This window comes from Seriola dumerili, unplaced genomic scaffold, assembly GCF_002260705.1.
Source record: "Seriola dumerili isolate Sdu_G_001 unplaced genomic scaffold, Sdu_1.0 BDQW01000011.1, whole genome shotgun sequence".
Taxonomy (NCBI): domain Eukaryota; kingdom Metazoa; phylum Chordata; class Actinopteri; order Carangiformes; family Carangidae; genus Seriola; species Seriola dumerili.
In genome coordinates this window covers 25,101-32,032 of record NW_019174266.1, presented here as the reverse complement: position 1 = coordinate 32,032, position 6,932 = coordinate 25,101, and positions in this window count along the sequence as shown.

The following is a 6,932-nucleotide window of genomic DNA, read 5'->3' as shown; positions in this document are numbered from 1 at the left end:
TACTGTGATTTTAAACACGAGTTGTTGTTCACAATGTTATCGTTTTTCATGAGAAAAATGAGTTGCGTTCCCTGGACGCATGGATAGTGAGTTTACTGCGTCCTTTCAGATTTTAATGCGTCAGGGACGCAGGACGCGTACCTAGCAACATCACTGTAATTGTAGAATATAAATTAAAAATATATTATTCATTAAATCAAAATCCAGATTCTCCCCTAAAACTAAAAATGGAAAATGGAAAAATTAGTACCTTCCTAAAGCTGTATGTTTTATACTCTATTTCGACCTGTCAAATGATTTGCCGGATGTCACGTCTAACGAAATAGCAAACTGTGGTCAGCCCGCCACGTGACCATATGCTGGGTTGTAGACCATAAACTCATTCAGCTCAGTTATTTAGCTTCTTTGATGCTTTCTATTTCAAGTTCCACTTTCTTTATACAGCCCATGCATAGTACAAGTTCTTTCTCTTTGTGTTTTATTATGCAGATGAGACAAAATGTCAGCTTGTTTCAAATCAACAAAATGTTGACTGAAATCTCTCTATCATGTGTAGAATTAATCATGTGGATGTGGCAGAGAGGCCAGATCCAGCATGGTAACTGTTACCTTTCCTTTTGGTTGGTTTGTAAAATACTTTGTGTTGCTTTTGTTTTACAGTGTAAAGTTGATTTTTTTTTTGTTTATGACCAGCATTTCAATATTTACTTAAATCAGCTTATATTAATTATTTGATCTTTTTTTTTTTGAAAGCCATTAAGTAAGTCCTTTATTCATGTCACGTTTCAGTTCACCACAGACAGTCCACTGCAGGTTTATGGAGGGCTCCTCTTTGACGGGCAGACAAGTCACCTATCATCAATTTTTGAAAAAAAAAGAAGACTTATGGTTGGAAACAGTCCTTAAATTAAACATTTTTTTTTTTAAAAAATGATTTTTTTTGAATGCATAGAAATAGAGGACACACTTGATCAATGGAGTGTGTGTTTTGGGTGGTGTGTTTGTGCATTTGGTGCTGATGGTAAACCACTCTGTCCAGCTAGTTTTGCTTTTTACTTTAATCACAGCAACAAAGTCAAACACACACGCACACACAACTTGCACAGAAAAAGTCCAGGAGCTCAACTCATCATCAGTCTTCGTGTGTGACAGTTTACATGTAGCAGATTCACAGTCTAAGGGAGAAGCTGTTCTGAGGTCTGTTCAGGTCTGCCGAACCAATATAAAACACTATGTTGGATATGTTTTACATGGTTTTACAGTTTAAGATTAGCTTACACACTACCTTCAGCCACAATACATTACAAGTTACTCCTTATACATATATGATATTTGCCAAACATGCGCATTCTAAGACTACTTTAACAGTTTCACAGGCTTTCTTCCTCTGTCACCTCAGAGGAAATATTTTACTTTTTGCTCCTTTTGGATTTATCTTTAGTGCTGAATCTGCTTTGCACATTTAGACTTTACTGTCAGAGAAAGGTGAGAGCTAAATAGATTGCAGAAACCATCTTTTTCTTTTATTGCTAACATTTTTGTTTTTTACTTTCCCCATGAAATTCTCCCAATTCTCAGCAGGTTTGCTTTTCATACATTCTGCTCATTTACCGCCACATTAATTACAATGAAGAAAAGTTTTGAACATCAGCATTTTACTTTCATCCTCCACCATTAACATTAATAAAAGGTTGGAGTACTTGTTCACCACTGCCTCTCTTCTCTAAACAGTGATGTCACCGTGACACTGAAACCAGGCTCCTCCCACTGTTTGTAACAGATAAAAACCAGGAGGAGTGGCTCTTTGCCGCCACCCTGTCCTTATTCAAATCTCCAGCATTCCACTCTACAAGTTATGTGTGCATGTTTTATCTGTGTGTGTTTGTGCTGATGATTAAACAGATCGGCTCAGCTAGTTTTCCACAGCACTGTTTTATTGCAGCAAACAAACAACAAGGCAGACACACAAACACACACACAAAGTACTGAGGACAGATGACGGCCATGAAATCAACTGCACATAAAAGTTGCCTGTTCTCATTACAGCAGTTTTATACATGTGAATTGTGGTCGACACATTCCCATCATAATTTTAGTATATGCTGATATGTTTGGCAGGTTATTGATACAGCAGTAGATTATTAGGCGATAGTTAATTATTGTGGGTGCAAAATGTTGTATGATATCATTACATTTGTGCTAAACCGTTTACTTCTCTGATAATCAAAAGTGCAACAAGACAAGAAACCCTAATGTTGACTTCGTCCCGTCATGGGTACTGGAGATAATCTGCTACCGTTTGAGCTGGTTTTGTGTCCGGGGCGTCTCACTAGCAGCTATTTCCCGACTCCACCATCTTTTACGCGCTACATCATTTTTGCTGAAGCAGATCACCTCTCTAAGGCGGGTAATTTTTGGCAATTGCCCTTTATGCCGTAAAACTGGAGCAGGTGTCTCCCACATGTCCAACCCTGAACTCCAAACCTGATCATACAACCTGGCATCTTGCATGATACATTTCTGCCATTAGAGTGTGAGTCTATGGAAATGGGTGAATGAGATGCAAATGTAAGCTGCTTTGGATAAATGTGCTGTATACATTCAGACCATTTGCAGTCCAAAACACAGCATATACTGTTCCAGCTAAATTCTTTCCTTAGCTGTTAATGATAGTTTTCTAGAAAACCAGAGAGCTGAACCAACTCGTTCGCCTTCTTTCTTCACCAATTCTCTATTGAACATAAAGTATTAAACTATACGACGTTCTTCTGAATAACATGCGTCATCATTCATTAATCTGCATTTTATCTGTGGTCCTGCTGAGCGTCCTTTTATCATGTCTTAGCATGCAGCCTTGTTTTAAACTTATAAAACTAGTCAGATATGTTTAATTTACACAAACAAACAACAAGCAGGATTCAAAGGAAAAGGTTTGTCACCTACAATGTCATGTATGCATGTATGAACTGCAGGATGAATAAAATTCAAACTCAGCACCCCTTCAATCCAAACAGGCCACAATAATGACATTGAATAACACAACAAAATGTGAATACCCTTAATTAGAAAAAATATATATAATTCAGTGATGTTGATAGGTTTTCAATGTAGTGAGTCCCCGGGACCCACAGGTGGTGATTTGAGTGGGTCCCTGGGAAATTCAATGGGGCCCAAATAAATTTTTTTTATTTCTTATATTCTTCTATTTCTTAAATTGTAGGGTTAAACTCCTTTGATGGTGGGATGATATGGTTATAATTAACGGATATATTCATGTATGTTCAAAATGTATCTGAAATTAAACAAATAAGATTCCAAATCTGAAAAGTTGCAAAACAACTGTCACAGCGGCATTACATACAAAATTCAAATAAAATAGCATTTTTGTAGCAATATAAATAGCACCAAATACTAAAATTCGAATGAAAACAAAATGGTGTCTGTAGTACCAAAATAAATTTTCAATAAAAGTGCTGATTTTAACAAATAAACAAAACATTCTCATCACCATGATAGAGTCAACAAATAAATTGTCACCAAAATAAGACAAAATCTTCTTGTCTGAACATCAACTAAATCAAATGAACTGAGTCAATCACTGTGAAACTTTTAGCACACAAATGAAACTTAACTAACACAGTGGAAAGTCTGTTGAGAAAAATAAAGTGATGCAGATATGTTAAGATAAGTATTTTTCATCACCGCCACCAGAGTATGTTTTATTTATTTCATTACAGAACGTCCCCTAGACGTTAAAACATTGTCGACATGAGTGAACACAGCATCGAGCAGTGGAAACATGAGTTTATTTACTACTATGAAGTTTGTATCTTTAATTGTTGAAATGAAATCCGCGGTGACTGGCTAATTGTTGTGGTAGTGGCTAAACTAGAATGTTGCGATACTGTACACAGGGGATCACGTCTGCGCGGAGGAGATGCGAAGTTACTTTTGCTAGTTACTGTGATTTTAAACACGAGTTGTTGTTCACAATGTTTCGTTTTTCATGAGAAAAATGAGTTGCGTCCCTGGGACGCATGGATAGTGAGTTTACTGCGTCCTTTCAGATTTTAATGCGTCAGGGACGCAGGACGCGTACCTAGCAACATCACTGTAATTGTAGAATATAAATTAAAATATATTATTCATTAAATCAAAATCCAGATTCTCCCCTAAAACTAAAAATGGAAAATGGAAAAATTAGTACCTTCCTAAAGCTGTATGTTTTATACTCTATTTCGACCTGTCAAATGATTTGCCGGATGTCACGTCTAACGAAAGTAGCAAACTGTGGTCAGCCCGCCACGTGACCATATGCTGGGTTGTAGACCATAAACTCATTCAGCTCAGTTTATTTAGCTTCTTTGATGCTTTCTATTTCAAGTTCCACTTTCTTTATTACAGCCCATGCATAGTACAAGTTCTTCTCTTTGTGTTTTATATGCAGATGAGACAAAATGTCAGCTTGTTTCAAATCAACAAAATGTTGACTGAAATCTCTCTATCATTGTAGAATTAATCATGTGGATGTGGCAGAGAGGCCAGATCCAGCATGGTAACTGTTACCTTTCCTTTTGGTTGGTTTGTAAAATACTTTGTGTTGCTTTTTGTTTTTACAGTGTAAAGTTTGATTTTCTTTTTTGTTTATGACCAGCATTTCAATATTTACTTAAATCAGCTTATATTAATTTATTTGATCTTTTTTTTTTGAAAGCCATTAAGTAAGTCCTTTATTCATGTCACGTTTCAGTTCACCACAGACAGTCCCACTGCAGGTTTATGGAGGTCTCCTCTTTGACGGGCAGACAAGTCACCTATCATCAATTTTGAAAAAAAAAGAAGACTTATGGTTGGAAAACAGTCCTTAAATTAAACATTTTTTTTATTAAAAAATGATTTTTTTCGAATGCATAGAAATAGAGGACCACACTTGATCAATGGAGTGTGTGTTTGGGTGTGTGTTTGTGCATTTGGTGCTGATGGTAAACCACTCTGTCCAGCTAGTTTTGCTTTTACTTTAATCACAGCAACAAAGTCAAACACACACGCACACACAACTTGCACAGAAAAAGTCCAGGAGCTCAACTCATCATCAGTCTTCGTGTGTGACAGTTTACATGTAGCAGATTCACAGTCTAAGGGAGAAGCTGTTCTGAGGTCTGTTCATGTTCTGCCGAACCAATATAAAACACTATGTTGGAATATGTTTTACATTGGTTTTACAGTTTAAGATTAGCTTACACACGCTACCTTCAGCCACAATAACATTACAAGTTACTCCTTATACATATATGATATTTGCCAAACATGCGCATTCTAAGACTACTTTAACAGTTTCACAGGCTTTCTTCCTCTGTCACCTCAGAGGAAATATTTTACTTTTTGCTCCGTTGGATTTATCTTTAGTGCTGAATCTGCTTTGCACATTTAGACTTTACTGTCAGAGAAAGGTGAGAGCTAAATAGATTGCAGAAACCATCTTTTTCTTTTATTGCTAACATTTTTGTTTTTTACTTTCCCCCATGAAATTCTCCCAATTCTCAGCAGGTTTGCTTTTCATACATTCTGCTCATTTACCGCCACATTAATTACAATGAAGAAAAGTTTTGAACATCAGCATTTTACTTTCACTCCTCCACCATTATACATTAATAAAAGGTTGGAGTACTTGTTCCACCACTGCCTCTCTCTCTCTAAACAGTGATGTCACCGTGACACTGAAACCAGGCTCCTCCCACTGTTTGTAACAGATAAAAACCAGGAGGAGTGGCTCTTGCCGCCACCCTGTCCTTATTCCAAATCTCCAGCATTCCACTCTACAAGTTATGTGTGCATGTTTGTATCTGTGTGTGTTTGTGCTGATGATTAACAGATCGGCTCAGCTAGTTTTCCACAGCACTGTTTTATTGCAGCAACAAACAAACAAAGGCAGACACACAAACACACACACAAAGTACTGAGGACAGATGACGGCCATGAAATCATCTGCACATAAAAGTTGCCTGTTCTCATTACCAGCAGTTTTATACATGTGAATTGTGGTACGACACATTCCCATCATAATTTTAGTATATGCTGATATGTTTGGCAGGTTATTGATACAGCAGTAGATTATTAGGCGATAGTTAATTATTGTGGGTGCAAAATGTTGTATGATATCATTTACATTTGTGCTAAACCCAGTTTACTTCTCTGATAATCAAAAGTGCAACAAGACAAGAAACCCTAATGTTGACTTCGTCCCGTCATGGGTACTGGAGATAATCTGCTACCGTTTGAGCTGGTTTGTGTCCGGGGCGTCTCACTAGCAGCTATTTTCCCGACTCCACCATCTTTACGCGCTACATCTATTTTTGCTGAAGCAGATCACCTCTCTAAGGCGGGTAATTTTTGGCAATTGCCCTTTAGCCGTAAAACTGGAGGCAGGTGTCTCCCACATGTCCAACCCTGAACTCCAAACCCTGATCATCAGACCTGGCATCTTGCATGATACATTTCTGCCATTAGAGTGTGAGTCTATGGAAATGGGTGAATGAGATGCAAATGTAGAGCTGCTTTGGATAAATGTGCTGTATACATTCAGACCATTTGCAGTCCAAAACACAGCATATACTGTTCCAGCTAAATTCTTTCCTTAGCTGTTAATGATAGTTTTCTAGAAAACCAGAGAGCTGAACCAACTCGTTCCTCTTCTTCACCAATTCTCTATTGAACATAAAGTATTAAACTATACGACGTTCTTCTGAATAACATGCGTCATCATTCATTAATCTGCATTTTATCTGTGGTCCTGCTGAGCGTCCTTTTATCATGTCTTAGCATGCAGCCTTGTTTTAAACTTATAAACTAGTCAGATATGTTTAATTTTCTTGTTGAATTACTCTGCTCTTTTATACCTGCATTTGAGTTCCCTTTGGAAAGCATTTTGTCCC